We start from the raw sequence: 17,921 nt of genomic DNA on the forward strand, positions 1-17,921 counted from the left end.
CCGGCAAGTTAAAATTACTTAAGATGTATGCTTTCAATGAATATCTGCAAAGCTAATTTTTCTACAAGCTTAATTAAACATAGCCCAAGTAGTATCAAGGGCTCCTGATACACAGGAACAAGCCCAGGAGTTGGGATCAGAACAAGAGCTTGACTCTTTGTCTTTTGGAGTAACTGGCCTTAAATATAGGATAAGTATATTGTGAAGTTTTATTTGTTAACTTAATAAATTTGTCTGGTATATAACCCTTATGAAGGTTGCTCTATGTTGGAGGATTCTGGTTGGGTTCCCAGCATCCCACATGGCAGCTCACAACCCTGAACAATGTATGTATGTGGTATACTGACATTCATATGCAGGCAAATAAAATGAGTATTTCTTAAAAGTCACCCCTTTGTGGCTATGTATTCCTTTAACTGTTTGTATTTTTATCTTTATAGTCAAAATAACAATTTCCTACATTTTATTTGTAACTGGTCACCATTTTTAGTGGCTATGTATTGCCAGGCTATAGAATTAATTTTGATCAGGTCAACCTCATGAAAACGTGTTATTTTCTATATGCCATTATAAAAATAGATACTACCAACCGAATGGTATAGATCTGGCTGCCTAGATCTCACTGAGAGGCTCCATCCTCTGCCTCCTAAGTGTTTGAACTAAAGGTGTGTGCCACCATGTCCTGCTTTTTGCTTTTAGAAAGGATCTTCTGATTCCCTCCAGTCCTGGGATCACAGCCGCAAGTCACCAGCCCCAGCAATTTTACCTTTGATAACAACTTGTTTGCTAGAGCCACAAAGAGTAATGACCAGAACACTGTGCCTGTTAAAGGTGAAGACAGACAAGAGGAGCAGACTGTCTGTGTCTGGAGGGCCAGGTGGGCCAGGCTGCTGCAGTAGGGAGGTAGGGAAGGAAGCAGAAGAAAGGTGAGGGGCAGTATACTGGAAGTATGTCACTGAGATGTCAGGGCCAATGCTGACATCTAACTTGGACCAAAATGAGTCAGGAATTAAGATACCAAAAAAGATGCTTTCCTAGACCAGCCCACCCCAGGGAGAAAGTACAAATGTTGTCCTTGAGTCAGACTTTGTACACAAGTAAATGCAATCTAAAAACTCTAATTTCCATTTGGTTTGAGGACCAAGAGTTTTCCATGATCCTGTCTTAAAAAAAAATCTGATATTTACTGAATAGTTGGTCTCTGTAATCCTACCATTTGAATCATTTTACTTGTATTAAAAAAAAAAAAAATCTTGCCAGATGGTGGTAGCACACACCTTTAATCCCAGCACTTGGGGAGGCATAAGCAGGTGGATCTCTGTGTCTCTATGACTCTGTGAGGCCAGCCTGGTCTACAGAGTGAGTTCCAGGACAGCCAGGAGTGTTTTACAGAGAAACTCTGTGTCAAGAAAAAAAAAAAAAAAAAAAAAAAAAAAAAAAAGAAAGAAAGAAAGAAAGAAAGAAAAGCAAAACAATGAAAAGAAAAGAACTCTTGGGGCTGGGGAGATGGCTCAGCAGTTTAGGAGCACTGACTGCTCTTTCAGAGGGCCTAGGTTCAATTTCCAGCAACCACATGACAGCTCACAACTCCAGTTCCAGGGTATCTGACACCCTCATGCAGATATACGTGCAGGTAAAAACACAAATGCACACGAAATAAAAATAAATAAAAAAAACCAAAAATGTTTTCAGTCCCATGAAGTGGGTTATTTAATCTATAGCTTGTAGACAACTGAGAATGATACAACAGTGGTTAGCAGCTGTCTGTGGCTCCTCATGCAACTGATGGTGATGATTACCTCCAGAGTTTGCACTGCATGTGCTGTGGAACATGGTTCTCTGCCATTTTAATTCATGTTTATCATTCATTATGTCACTGAGCTCAACCTTGTCTTGAAAAGAGATGATTGGAGACATGCATGTCCTGTCCAGATATAAGCTATTTAAATTTTTCTTCTGAGGAACACAATTAAGAACTTCAATTGAAGGAAAATGTGATGCTGTTTTATTTATGATCTAACAAATAAAGCTTGCCGAGGATCAGAGTACAGAGCTAGCTACACTAACTAGCCATAGAAGCCAAGCAGTGGTGGCACATACCCTTAATCCCAGCACTTGGGAGACAGAGGCAGACAGATCTCTGAGTTCAAGGCCACTCTGAGTTACACAAACTTGGTAACAGCCTTAAAGAGAAACAGAGCTCACACAAAGGTGATCCCAGCATTTGGGATTACATGCCTTTAATCCCAGCACTAGGGAGGAGGAGACAGGAGATCATTATAGGCAGGCTGAGCAGTGCAGTCTGAGGACAGGATCGCCCCTTTGGTCTGAACATTGGTAGAGGTAAGAACTCTCCAGTGGCTGGCTGCTTTGCTTCTCTGATTCTTCAGCTTTCACCCCCCCCCCCTTATAAACTGACTCCAAGTTTTTATTATTAAGACCAATTAGAATTCGTGCAACAGGGAAACAATTCTTAACTTTACCACTTTGGAGAGTTAAAGAGCCTGTTATTATATTTTGCTACATTAAAAACAAAACAAAACAAAAAAAACTTGCTTTCTTGTCATTAGAATTTCGTTGTTTAGTCGAGATCTTCCTATTTGTCCAGATTGGCCTTGAACTCCTGGGCCCAGTCTCCGACATTACTATAGAGGTGTGCCACATTTCCCAGATTGTCACCAGAATTCCTCATGGCCAACTTTATTCAATTTTGACTTGCTCAATTATAGTAATTGTTTTCTTTCGCTTTCAAGGAAAGACTAACCCACGCACTTGGGAGTTACCAGTGTTAGAATTGTGAGCTTAAAACTACCCTGGGCTCTGCAGCAAGACTTTGTGTATTAATTAGGTCCTTCCATGTCACTGTGACAAAAAAGAAACAATGTATGGTTTCAGAGTGCTCCAGTGAGAGGGGCAAAACAGGTGACTCTCCCAACAAAGGGCCATTCATCGACAAACAGAGGGAGAGAGCAGGAACAAGGCCTGAGTCAGCCCCACAATGTCTCAAGGACAGTTCCTGCAACCCCCTGAAACTTACCCAAGTGTTTCCAAAGATAAAATGTCAGCCAATGAAAAGTTTACAAATTTTCTGGGTATGGCGGCTCACACCTTTAATCCCCGCACTCAGAAGGCAGAGGCAAGTGGATCTCTGAGTTCACAGGCCAGGCTGGTCTACAGAGTGAGTTCCAGGACAGCCAAAGATACATACACAGAGAAACCCTGTCTCAAAACAAGAACAACAACAAAAGTATACTAATGTAACTGTTGCTTGCTTAATCAATTATGTTTGAGATGACCTAACTACTGAAATTCCCCTAGCTGTGCTTAGGAGGAGCTTTTTGGGATAATTGCAATTTTGTACAGGTGCTTGGCCCCTGCATACTGGCACAGTAATAAACACTCTTTGCTCTTGCATTCTATCTGAGTCAGCATTTTCTCAGACTCCCACAGAGGCAGGAGATGTTCATATCATGGCTATCTAGGAGGCATTATTGAATTTGGAGCCATCACCTTCAAAGCTCTGCCCTTAGTGGTCCACTTCTGCATAGGTCCCAGAAGTTCCACTGACTACCGGAATATTCCTACCCACTGAGGGACAAGTGCTAAAGTAGTGGAGTGGGGGGTGGGGAGCTGGGAGTCTGCTCTTTCTTGTTTTGTAAGGTTTTTCATTTTTCAGTTTTTTGTTTTTTTAGATTTTATTTATTTTGCATCTGTAAATGTTTGTCTGTGCACCACCATGCATGCAGTGCCTGAAGAGGCCAGAAAAGGAACTGGAGTTATAGACAGTTGTGAGCTGCTGTGTGGGTGCTAGAAATTGACCTCAGGTCTTCTGGAAGAGCAGTCAGTGCTCTTAACCGCTGAGACACCTCTCTGGCCCCAATTTTAATGTCCCTGTCTTGGAATTCACTCTGTAGACTAGACTAGCCTTGAATTCACAAAGATCCACCTGTCTCTGTCTTCTGAGTGCTGGGATTAAAGGACCTCCCAGGCTTTCCTCAATCAGATAAAAAATCAGGCTAAATCCATAACACAGCCACTTCCAATGATGTGGTTTTGGAGAAAGCCACTTATCTTCCAAGCCACAGAGGTCAAGATAGGTTCTTGTTTAGAATCGTCCAGCAACTTGCAATTTGAACTGAATTTCATAGCATTAAGGAATAACAGACTGAGAGATATTCATGTAACACTGGACCAAATTAAGGCGCTCATTCCTTCTTTTTGCTAGGCCCAGCCTGTGTGAAGAGCCAGTTTGGAGTTTGCAGTCGCCCCATATCTTTGCCAGTGACAGTGTTTTGGTGTCTACCTTGAGTTTGTCTTCCACGACATTAAGGAGAGCAACTTCATCTGCAAGTCCTTCGCTAAGATACTTGATGGCTCAGGCCATGACAACACCGCCAACCCCAACAACTGAAATCTTATTCTAGGGGCCTGTTCTTCTCTTAGAAGATTCACTATCAGCTCATCCTTGAGGCTTGGCCTCCTGGACTTAAAACCCAGAGTAAATGATTGCCAAGTATCAGAGCCACTTTAGCAGGACTCAGTGCAGCAGCAGAAGCCTTTCAAAGTCTTGCTCACTCTGCAGCTCAGACAGGACGAGGTTGCACTATGTAGCATAGACTGGCCTCTGACTTGTGGGAATCTTACTGCCTCAGCCTACCTGAGTGCTGGGACTACAGGTGTGAGCCATCCTGCCTGGCTATAAACACCTAAACTAGGGCTTATTTGCATTTCTGCTACCTGTAACCATGAAGCCTCTTTAACTGGGTGTGGTGATGGGAATTGTGAAGAAAGACATGGTCCTACTGCTACAAATGCCACTTCCAGTAAAACTCATCTTTCTTAGCCATAATTACAAAAATCCTCTTGAGCATTTCAGTCTGTTGTAAATCACTTTGCTGTTTTTCACACAGAGACAATTTTAATTATCCTATAATTCTTGGACTTGGGACTAGACCCTGGGTCATAGTGTGGACAGAGAGAGAGAGAGAGAGAGAGAGAGAGAGAGAGACAGAGACAGAGACAGAGAGAAATGAAGAACCCAGGTCATATCTACCCTTGGCTTATGTTTAGAAGGCCTATATTTATTTAAAAATTTAATTGTAAATTTAAACATTGTGTGTGTGTGTGTGTGTGTGTGTGTGTGTGTGTGTGTGTGTGTGTGGTGCCTATAAGTAGTCTGAGGCCTTGGATCACCTTGTAACTGGAGGTAAAGGTGGTTGTGAGCTTCCCGGTGTGGGTGGTGACAACCAGACTCAGACTCAGGTCCTCTGCATGAACAGTACCTTCTTAACCACTGAGCCATCTCTCCAGCCACTGTATTTGGTTTTAAACCATCTTATTTATGTGTCTGAGTGTTTTGCCTGTATGTCTGTGTATCACGTGTGTGTCTAGTGCTGGTGGAGGAAAGAAGTGGGTTGTTGGACTCTTGGAACAAGTTACAGGCCATTGTGAGCCACTGTCTAGGAGCTGAGAATCAACTCTGGTCCTCTGGAAGAGCAGCCAGTGCCCTTAACCACTGAACTAATCCTCTAGCTCCTGTATTTGTTTTGTAACTTAAGAAGTATGACTTTATAACAACTGTAATAAAGATTGGCAAGCCCCCCCCCCCCAGTAAAAACACAGGATGTACCAAAAATCATTTAGTCCTTCATTTTCAAATGAGAAAACTGCGGGTTAAATGACTTTGCCAAAGTCATACAACCAGCTGGTAGGACCAGAGCCACCCTGTGTCACTTGCCCCCTTGCTTCTGTACCATGAGGCATCTCTTCAGGGAAGTGTTAGGGTGAACCATACAGGGGTATGTTTTCTTGTCTTGGGTTGTATTAGCTGCACAATTAGTGAATCAGAACATAGTTAACATGCTCTCCTGCTAGGGAGAGCAAGGGCTTAAGGGATGGTGAGTAGGGGTTTAAATGATTGTATTATCCTGGGAGGTGGTGGTTGCACCCCCTTTAAACCCAGCACTTGGGAGGCACAGGCAGGGGGGGGTCTCTGTGAGTTTTAGGCCTGCCTAATCTACAGAGTGAGGACAGCCAGAGCTGTTACACAGAAAAACCTGTCTCCGAAACAAACTAACAAACAAAATTATATTACAAGCACTTACGATAAAAAAGAAAATCCTTAACTTTTAAAAATTATTCTTATTAGTCATAGTATTTGTAACTTAGATAAACATAACAACTTCAGGATCAATTGCTCAAATATATTAATCCAAATTACATCTAGAATGGAGAAAACAACTTAAGAGTATACGGGACAGGGTGAAAACACTCAGGTTGGTTTAAACTTCCTGAGAAGTGGGGTAAGCTCGGAAACTTCATGTTTGGTCATATTGGAGAGCCAGAGGACTGGAAACTTCCTGTTTGGTCGTATTGGAGAGCAGGAAGACTGAAAACTTCCTGTTTGGTTGTATTGGAGAGCTAGAGGGTTGGAACACATGAGTCTACCTCTTCCAGTCTAGTCCTAGAGTTGACTAAAACTGCTGATTTGAGATTATTCATAACCAAAGGAACCAAAGCATAGTATCGTGTTAAGTGTATTTGGGGAAGACACTAGTAATGTGGGAAAGAAATACCCAGATTCTGAAATGAAAGTTCAGGGGACATGTGACTTGCTGGAAGGCACCGCACAGAGCAGAAGAAGCTGGAGTTGGTATCTTTCTGTCTCAGGTGCTTGACTTCAGAGCTGCTCCTGTCGCTGCTAGCCCAGTGGCCACCAAAGTCACAGGTGTCTAAGTTTAGATGACATTTGTCTGCCACATTGGATTGTGTCTTAATTTTCCTTTGATGGTTGTGGATGGTAACATAGCCAACCGTATACTGTGAATATATGTAATTCTTCCTACAGCAGGCAGGGCAGCCTGTAGCCTCTTTTGATGCATAAAAGTGTGTATTTTTAGCGCAGTGGGAAAAAGCTATTGCTTACTAGAGTTCTATGTTAATTATATATCAGATGGCTATCATTAGTCCTGTGGTTGAACCTGTTAATGTGTCAGAAAGGGGACTCCAAGTGGCCTATTTCACTTTATTGCATACCTGCACTTGAAGATATATAGTTATATTTAATAGGTCATGTAGCATTGAAAATATGACAAATCAAGTTATACTTGGTGATTTATTTACCTGTCTAGCTTCTCCATTTCCACCCTCCTGCCAAGCAGAATGTGTGCTTCAGATCTCTGAGGAGCCTGTGTGTTTCTGTTTTTGTTTTTAATAGAGATACAGATTTTAGCTTGTCCATTTTGTTCATAATTGTATTGGTCCTCAACAGTCTGACTCAAATAGTAACATAAAAGTATGTAAATACATGTTGAATGACTCAAACATAGGAGAGGAACTTTAAGAGATTTTTTTTTAAAACATTAAGGGTTGGAGAGATGGCTTAGTAGTTAACCCACTTGCTATGCAAGTATGAAGGCCAGCGTTTGGATCCCTGCTACTCATGTAAACTATAGGTAGTTATGACAGCCTGGTAATGATCCTAGCATTCAGGAGAGATGAGATTCCCAAGGCAAGCTGGCTAGCTAGACTAGCCAAGTCAGAGAGTTCCAGGTTCCAGTGAGTGACCCTGTCTATTTATATAAGGGAGAGATTAAAAAAAAAAGACATCTCAAGTCAACCTCTGATCTCTACATGCTTGTTACCTGTACACATATATGCTCCCACCACATGCCCAAACACATGAAAATGTGCACACACATACATGCATATACTGCACACATCTTTAAAGGTTTTAAAAATAAAACAGAAAGCACTGTGTTTATAAAACACAATAAACAAAAGTTCTATAAGCTTTCCCCCATCCTAAAATAAGTCACATTCATTCAGAGTTTCTATGTCCCAACTTTGAAGTGCATTACTAGCTTACTGGATGATATAATTAGACAATAAAAGTAATTACTAGAGTTCAGAGCTGAGTAAGGGAGGAGATCTGTGATGCAGAGTCAAAGGTAGCCTTTGGCATCTGACTAAGTGCATGAAAAGGACATCAATTTCTACAGGCAGATGTGTAAGCCTACAGAGAATGAACAAGGATGAAGGAGCAAGCTTGTTTTCTCATTGTGTGGGCTTTTCTCTTTAATTTTTTTTTTTTTTTTTTTTTTTTTTATGGCTAGGTGGTGGTGGTGAATGACTTTAATCCCAGCACTGGAGAGACAGATGGCCCAGTGGTTACAAGCACCTGCTGCTCTTCCAGAAGACCCAGGTTTGATGCTCAGCACTCACATGGTGGCTCACAGCCATCTGTTTCAGGGGACCTGATATCCCCTTATGGCACCTGCACACACCAACCATGCAGGTGGTTCACAGATGTACATGCTGGGGAAAAACCTATAGCACAAAATAAATAGGGAAACATTTTAAAAATGAAGGAAAAGCCCATTATTTTTTTCATGGTTTCTTTCTATTTAATTATTTATTTATTTTACATTTCAATCCCAGTTCCCCCTCCCTCCTCTCCTCCTGTTCCTTCCACCTCCCATCTGCTCCTCAGAGAGGGTAAGGCCTCCCCTAGGGAGTTTACTAAGTCTGTCTCATTATCTCGTTGAGGCAGGACCAAGGTATCTCTCCACCCCACACACCCCTATGTCTAGGCTGAACAATGTATCTCTCGAATGGGCTCCACTGTGTCAGTTTGTACATTAGTGTTAGATCTTGGATCCATTGCCAGTGGCCTCATATATTGTCCCAGTCACACCATTGTCACCTATATTAAGGGAGTCTAGTTTGGTCTTATGCTGGTTCCCCATTTGTCAGTCCTGAGTCATATGATCTCTCACTAGCTTGGGTCCGCTGATTCTGTGGGTGTTCCCATCATGGTCTTGACTTCTTTGTTCAAATTTTTGCTCCTCCCTCACTTTGACTGTACTCCAGGAGCTTGGCCCAATGGTTAGTTGTGGATTTCTGCATCTGCTTTCATTTGTTTCTGGGAGAGGGTTCTAGGTTCTCTGGGGCTGTAGGCTGGGTATCTTTTGCTTTGTGTCTGGTATCCACTTATGAGTGAGTACATACTATATTTGTCTTTCTGGTTTTGGGTTGCCTCACTCAAGATGTTTTCTTTTTTTCTTCTTCTTCTTCTTCTTCTTTTCTTTTCTAGTTCTATCCATTTGCCTGTGAATTTTAGGATGTCGTTGTGTCTTACCCCTGAGTAGTAGTACTCCATTGTGTAAATGTACCACATTTTCTTTATTCATTCAGTTGAGGAGCATCTAGGTTGTTTCCAAGATCTGGCTATTACAAATAATGTTGCTATGAATATAGTTGAGCAAATATCCTTGTGGTGTGAATGAATGTGCCTCCTTTGGGTATATGCCCAACAGTGGTATTGTAGGGTCTTGAGGTAGGTTGATCCCTAATTTTCTGAGAAATCGCCATACTGATTTCCAAAATGGCTGTATAAGTTTGCACTCCCATCAGCAATGGAGGAGTGTTCCCCTTTCTCTACATCCTTTCTGTCATTAGTGTTTTTGATTTTAGCCTTTCTGATCAGGTAAGATGGAGTCTCAGAGTAGTTTTGATTTGCATTTCCCTGACTAAGGATGCTGAGCATTTCCTTAGATGTCTCTCCATCATTTGAGATTGTTCTGTTGAGAATTCCCTGTTTAGATCTGTACTCCATTTTTTTTAACTGGATTATTTGGTAGTTTGATTTCTAGATTCTTGAGTTCTTAGTATATTTTGGAGACCAGCTCTCTGTCAGATGTGGGGATTGGTGAAGATCTTTTCCCATTCTGTAGGGAGCCGTGTTCTTTGGAAAAGCCCATCATCATCATTATTATCTGCAGCTTTTTCAAAGCTTGACCTTTAACAAATTATTTTCAATTATGCATATATGTTTGTGTTGGAGGCAGGGAGTGGCGTGTGAGTGCATGTGTGGATGCCTCTAAAGGCCAGACATGCTGGCCCTCCTGGAGCTGGAGTTCCAGGCTCTTAGTTCCAAGTGGAGTTCCAGGCACTTGATGTTGCTGGAAGACAAACTTGGATGTCCTGCATGACCAGTGACCCCAAACCTCCAGCCCCCAAAGCTTGAATGTTTCATCAAACTTTGAAATTCAGAACAAGGAAGAAAGCTTGTTTCAGTTGATTGATTAATTGATTAATTAATTAGTTGATTTATCCTAATTTTCTTAGACATCTCACTCTATATATAGTTCAGGCTGTCCCAGAACTCACTATGTAGCCCAGGCTGACCTCAGACCTCAGTAACCCCCCTGCCTCAGTCTTCCAAGTGCTGGAATTACAGTCTGGACTACCAGGCCTGCTTGTCTCATTTATTTATTTACATCATAAAAATTTTTGTAAATGTTATTACTAAAAAATTTACAAATAAAAACAAAAGAAAAAAAAATCCAACTACCCTGAATATGTTTTTTGTTTCTTTTGCTTTTTTTCTAGACAGGGTTTCTCTGTGTAACGGCCAGGCCTGGCTTTCCTGGAACTCGATTTGTAGACCAGGCTGGCCTCAAACACACAAGAGATCCACCTGCCTCTGACTCTTGAGTGCTGGGATTAAAGGTGTGCGTCACCGCTGCCCAGCTCAAAGAATATGCTTTTAAGTTTACTAATAATGAGAATTACTGGGGTGATTGTATTCCAGCTGTCACATAATGGCAATCCAATCTACAGGCTCTGATCATTTGAACTAAAGGGCCCTTGTTTCCAGAGCTGGTCAGAATTACTACCAAACTAGGAGCACATTCTTTCCCAAAGTAATGGAAAAATAATTAGGCACTTGCAATTTATAAAAACAGACAAGTAGCTGTGCAGTGGTGGTGCACAACTTTAGCCCCAGCACTCAGGAGACAGAGGCAGGTGGATCTCTGAGTTTGAGGCCAGCCTGGTCTACACAGAGTGAGTTCTAGGACAGATGAGATTACATGGAGAAACCCTATCTCAAAAAACAGAAACAAGACAACAACAAAAAGCCCCATCTTGTTTCTAAATTTTAAAAAAAAAAATGACATTTGTTACTTACAAACTTAGAAGCAAAATTTGCTAGCCATGTAAGACTTTTCTGGGCAATGGAATACCTTGATTGGGTAAGGAGTTAGTCTTTTCTCACACTCAGCTATTTGCTTTCTTTGGTTGGATATGTGTGTATGATGGGGGCTGAGGATCAAACTCATGGCTTAATATAGACGAGGCAAATAGTTTTCGTAACTGAGTAAAATTTAGTTAGATATAAGTTAATATAGATTTAACAGAAATTGTATTAGTAGTCTATTCTTTTCAGTTTTACCTTTTTTTTTCTTTTAAATTAAAAAGTGATGATGGAGCCCAGCATTGGTGGCGCACGCCTTTAATCCAGTACTAGGGAGGCAGAGGCAGATGGATCTCTATGAGTTTGAGGCCAGCCTGGTCCACAGAGTGAGTTCTAGGACAGCCTCCAAAGCAATACAGAGAAACCCTGTCTCAAAAACAAAAACAAATAAACAAATGATGCAAATGATGATGGTAGAGTGTGTGTGTGTGTGTGAGAGAGAGAGAGAGAGAGAGAGAGAGAGAGGGGCGGGGAGGGAGGGAGGGAGAGCGCTCAGGTGACTGTGGTGTGCATGGAGAGGTCGGGGGAACTTTCAGGAGTGTGCTGTCTTTCCACTCTGGAACCCTGGGACTGAGCTCAGGTCACCAGGCTTGCTCAGCAAACGCTGTAACCTGCTGACACACTTGCCTTCTTTCTTTATTTTTGAGGCAGGGTTTCTTGTAGCCCAGGATAGCCTTGAACTCATTATGTAGCTTGTCTTGAACTCCTGGGTCCTGCTGCCTCTACCTCCTGAGTTCGGGGATTAATGCATGCGCTATCGTGACTGGATGTACTAGTTACTGATTTATGTGTAACAAATAGCTTCAGAAAAAAACAAAAAAACTTGGAGCTGGTAGGTGATTGATTAAGAGCACTGGGTGTTCTTTTCCTGAAGACAGGTGTTCTGTTACTAGCACCCATATCATGTAGTTCAAAACCACCTGTACAGCACAGGCTGGAAGCAAGGGTTTGGGTGCTGAAAGTCATCTTTGGGGTGGTTCCAAAGTGTGTATAGGTGACGATTATTTTCTTCCAGAACGTGGTAGTGATGGCCTTATGTCTCCACTGGTTCGTTTATTTCTGAGACAGAATCACACACAACCAAGGTTATCTGCAAATTACTATGTAGCCAAGGCTGGCCTGGAACTTCTGACTCTCTTGTCCCTGCCTCATGAGTGCTGAGATTACCTGTGTTCGCCTGGCTTACTCTTTGAACCTACCCAGTGAGTCCCGCACACCAGGGCAGTTTCCCTCATTAGACTGAGCAAGAGAGACAGCAGAAAAGAGTGACGTTCCATGGTATGGTCGTGTCTATGTTATTCTAATCTCAGACCGGGCATTCTATCTCACACATTAAAAACAAGTTCTAGCCCATCATGAGGGAGGAAATTACAGAAGACGTGAAAACAGCAGCTGGGGTCAACGGGAGCCATGCTGAAGCAGCCTGCCCCAGCAGGAACAGTAAAAGAAGGCGATGCTGGAGTAAGAAGCCAGCTCACCGGGAGTCATCACCGAGGAATAGCCTTCATGTGCAAAGATGGTGTTATTGATAATGATCCCTTATGACTCTGTGGTCAGGAATGGAAAGACTGCTGAGTGAAGTAAAAAACACTTTCCACGAAAACAAAGATGGTTTTATGATTGAAAACTGTTGTTCACTATTTGTAGTTCGTGGCTGTTTCTAACTGTACAAACAGCAATTCCCCCCACCCCCAAATCCGGCCCCGCCAAGACAGCAAAGCGGTTCTGAGATTTATAATTAAAAAACAACTGTGGGCCAGGCATGGTGATACACACTTGTAATCCTAGCACTAGGGAAGAGTAGTCCCAGTTTGAGGTTTCTTGAACTATAGTACATATAGTCTCAAAACTCAAGAGCCAAATCAGAAAAGCATGTCCCCACCCACCCTGAATTTTGGGATACCTCAGTCGTCAGGGAGAATTTATGTAACACGTATTTTGTATTATATTAGAGGCGAACAAGACAGCGTTTATTCACAATTAGCCTGGGGCAAGATTTGTACCTGCTGAAGCAGAAGCCTTGAAAGTTATTTACTTTCATTTTGTTTGTTTGTTTGTTTGTTTATGTGCATTGGTGCTTTGCCTGTACCTTTGTCCATGTACTATACACTACATCAGTGTCTGGTGCTGGTGGGGCCAGAAGTGAGCACTGTGTTTGTGGAGCTGGAGTTGCAGATAGGTATGAGCTGCCATACCGGTGCTGAACATTGAACTGGGGTCCCTTTGGAAGAGCAGCCAGAGCTTTTAACCATTCAGCGTCTCCCCAGCTCCAGGAAACAAGTTCTCATTGTATCATGTTCTATAGCCTAAAGCCAAAAGAAGTAAGTACACTTTCTATACTCCCCCACCCCCATTTCTAATATTTGAGACAGGATATCTTTGAGTAGTCGTGACTGGCCTAGATTTCCCAGAATTCTACCTGCTTGTGCCCACCATAAGCTGGGTTAAAGCTGTGAACTACCATGCTCCGTCTTTTCTATGCCTTTTGTGTTTGACTCTTTTTTTTTTTTTTGGTACAGTGTGAGTATATTATTTTCATTTAAAAAAAAAGTCAAAATATTGCCATCGTGTGTTGCTAGATAATAGGGTTATATTTATTTTCATATTTTCAATTTGCATGCTTAACATTTGCTTATTAAACATATTTGAGTAAGTTTAAGTAGAGATAAATATAAAGTACATGTCCAGCAGCTACTTCTCTGAAAATTATGGAATACTGTATCTGTTCTCTTCTAGAGCTGTCTAGCCCGTGGCATGTTTTAGTATATATGGGTAGTTTACATTATCTGTTTCTACCTAAACAAAATTTTAAATTATTTGTGTGTGTGTGTGCTATGATGTTCTTATAGAGGTCAGAGGACAGCTTTTGGGAGTCGGTGATCTCTGTCTATACCATGGGTTCTGGAGATCCAAGGTTAGGTTGTCAACCTTGAAATCCTCACCCTTCTACCTCTACCTTCTGAGTGCTGGGATCACAGGCAAGTGCCACCATGCCTAGTTTATGAAATGCTGAGAACAAAACCCAGGGCTTCTTGTGTGCTATGTAAGCACTCTACCAACTGTGTTGTATCTTAGACCCTAGAACAAAATTTTATGTTGAAAACAGTTCAATCGGTTATCAATATTTCCTTTTATGGCTGCAGTGGGACTGAGCCTAGGCTTGACTACAGTAGGTGAACACTTTACCACAAACACTGCTGTTAATCTTAAATATCACCTTACTGTAAAAGGTGATTTGTAAATCAGGATACCATTCTTCCTATTAATATTTAAAATACACTATTAGGGTGATGGAGAGATGGCTCAGTGTTTAAAAGTACTTGCTTCTTTTCTAGAGGATCCCAGTTCAGTTCCTAACACCCAGATTGGGCAGCACACAGTCACCTATAACTCCACCTCCAAGGGAGAGCAGGAATGTTTTCAGCAGCAGTAGGAAGCTGCAGAAACACAAACTCATAGCTGCTATTACAAGTGATTTACAGTCAAAAAAACAAAACAAAACAAAAACAAAACCAGACCGGGCAGTGATGGTACATGCCTTTTTTTTAAAGATTTATTTATTATAGCCTGGCTGTGGTAGCTCATGCCTTTAATTCCAGCACACAGGAGGCAGAGACAGATGGATCTCTGTGAGTTCAAGGCCAACTTGATCTATGAGTGAGTTCCATGACAGGCTCCAAAGCTACAGAGAAATTCTGTCTTGTAAATTTTTTATTTATTATTATGTATGTTATGTATAGTGTTCTGTCTGCATGTATGCCTACATGCCATTAGAAACCATCAGATCTTATTAGAGTTGGTTATGAACCATCATATGATTGCTGGGAATTGAATTCAGGAGCTCTGGAAGAACAGGGGGTGCTCTTAACCTCTGAGCCATCACTCCAACCCAAAATGTGCAACCCAGGATGGCCTTGAGCTTGTGATTCTCCTGCCTCTGCCTCCCTCAGCAAATCCTTCAGGTGTGCACCACCACAACCAATGGCTCATGCCTTTAATTCCTGCACTCAGGAGGCAGAGGCAATTAAAATACTGAAAAAAGAATTTATTTTTATTATTTTGAGTTCTGTGTATCTGTGTATGTGTATGTGCAGGTCACAGAGACCAGAGGAGTCAGATCCCCTAGAGCAGGAGTACAGGCAGCTACAAGCTGCCTCATGAGGGTGCTGGGAATGGAACCCAGGTCCTCTGCAAGAGCAGCAAGTCTCTTACCTACTGAGCCCCTAAAATGCCCTCTGCTCATGTTTTGTACAAGCTTTGAGGAGTAACATAATCAATTATTGGTCACTACATGATTTTCCTACTTCTTCATTGTTCATTTTAGATAACCCAATTGAAAAATACATTCTTTGTAACACTTGGGATTATGTATGCCTAGCTCAGAAAATACAAGAAAATGAAAAGCTTATGGTGTTCCACTACCTGGCAGGGTGTGAAGGGTCCAGCATCACCTTCCCAGTAAACCAACTTAAAACCTGGGCAAAGCATAAGAAGGAAGTAGAGTGAGAAAATCAGATAAAGAAAATACAATGGTAATGATCCTACAAAAACTAAACCTCCATGAAAGAAGCCAGGTCAGAAGGTAAGGATGGGATGGATGACACACAAGAGGAAAAATGGAAGGCTGAAGATAACCAGTTTTCACCATGGCATATTTTTACTGTCTTAGTACTGTGGCCACACCATGGTCATGATGCCATTTCAGTAAAACTACGCACAATATCAACATTAGATGCAACACTTAGACTTAGTCAGAATTCTAAGTGTGCACAAAGCCTTGTAAACATGTATTTGACTGCTGCTATCTCTCTTCCTATAAGGAGTCATTCTTTTTTTATTTTTGGAGACATTTTTGGTCTCTTATAGCCCAGGCTTTTTTCTTTTCTTTCCTTTTCTTTTTGTTTTTTTGAGACAGGGTTCTCTGTATTGCTTTGGAGCCTGTCCTGGAACTAAGTCTGTAGACCAGAGATCTGCCTGCCTCTGCCTCCTGAGTGCTGGAACTAAAGGCGTGTGCCACCAATGCCCAGCTGCTCAGGTTGACTTTGAGCTAACTAGGTAATGGAGGATGACCTTGAACTCTTCATTCTGCCTCTACCTTCCAAGTGTAGGACTACAGGTGTCCACCACTGTACCCCAGCCCTGATCTTTCAGTTTTGAATAAACATGTACATACTGGCTTCAGTACTAATCTGTCAAAATCCCCGGCAAACTCTTACTAAATATGGAAAAAGAGATTAGCCTCCCCACTGGTTTTAGACCCCATGCCTTATTGACTTGGGGGCACCTTGCTTTGTCTTTTAGACTTTGGTCAGCAAATTTTGCTTTTTTTTCATGTGTATAATCATTCATAAAGTAAGATGTATCCCTAGTGCTATAAATGGATGGCAACTATGAATGTAGTGGACATGCATCCAGGTCCCCAGGGAACATGCATGAGAACACAGAGAGAAGACTGTGGGGTTAGATTTTAGTTAGGGCTCTGTGCCTACTCACACTGGTGATAGTGCTACAATCATCCCGGCTCCTGGTGAACTCAGTGAAATTTGTGTAATTCTTAATACCATTTTTAAGAATCGCATGTATACTGCCCCCACTGTCCTATTTTGGTTTTGAAAGCTTGTCAGGTAGCTTAGGCTGGTTTTGAACTGGCAATCCTGTCTCAGGCTCCTGAGTGCTGGCTGGGCTTATCAGCTAGTGCCACTACCACCACACCACTAGCTTCAGAATTAGGTGGACACATGTGATATTAACACTTGTAGACATTATTTCCCCTTCTCTTGGGTGTGTTTCTAGGAGTGGAGCTGCTAGGCCACACAGTAACTTCCCAACTTTTCCAAACATCTAAATTATTTAGTGTTTTACTGGAAGTGTAGGATGTTCAGTTCTCAGCAAGCTAAGCCCTCCTTAAGCTTCTTCATGTACCATAAACCGTGTGCTCTACAGTGCCCAAGGGGTGGATTTCCAGAATTCTTCAGTTCATACTTCAGTGAGAAGATGGATTTTGGTTAGTGTATTTTCTAGGTCTGTGCTCAGACAGAAAGCACAGCTCTTATGTGCACCTTGAAGTTTGCCCTAAATAAAAATGTCTGTTTGGCAAAGAAAAATAAACAAAGAGGAATCCAAATGCTCAATCATTGTTTCGGATTAATCATTTATTGTCAGGACTTGTCTTTTCCTCCCTCGGAGCCAAAATTTGGGAATTTGGTTTTTGTTGTTTGTTTTGCTTTAGCTGCTTTTGAACAGCTCAAGTGTTATTCTAAAGCACACGAGGAAGACTGAGTTTGGGGGGCAGCCTGGTCTACACAAGGAGATCCTGTCTTTAAAAAGGGGGAAGAGAGGTGGAATAGGGTAGTTTTAATTTAAACCTTTTTTTTTTTTTTTTTTTTTTTTTTTTTCCCCCTTCCATTTTTTGAGACAGGATTTCTCTGTGGCTTTGGAGGCTGTTCTGGAACTAACTCTTGTAGATCAGGCTGGTCTCAAATTCACAGAGATCCACCTGCCTCTGTCTCCCAAGTGCTGGGACTAAAGGCGTGCACCACCAATGTCCGGCTAACTAAAACTTGTTTTAACCAAGTGTCTACATAGTATTTGGGAGCTCTATCTAGTTTCACTTTTTCCTAGAAACTTAAAAAAACAAAACAAAAAACTATAAACAAAGAGATAGTAAATGGCACAGTAAGGTCTACCTTCTCCTTTGCAGGAAAGAAGTCACTCTTGGATGTCCTGGAGGTACATTTGGAGATGGTATGTAACAACCAGGCAGTGATGATGCACATGCCTTTAATCCCAGCACTAGGGAGGAAGCAGCAGGCTGATCTCTGTGAGTTCAGGGCCAGCATGGTCTACAGAATGAGTTTTAGGACAGCTAGAGCTGTTACACATA

This window comes from Phodopus roborovskii, unplaced genomic scaffold, assembly GCF_943737965.1.
Source record: "Phodopus roborovskii unplaced genomic scaffold, PHOROB, whole genome shotgun sequence".
NCBI lineage: Eukaryota > Metazoa > Chordata > Mammalia > Rodentia > Cricetidae > Phodopus > Phodopus roborovskii.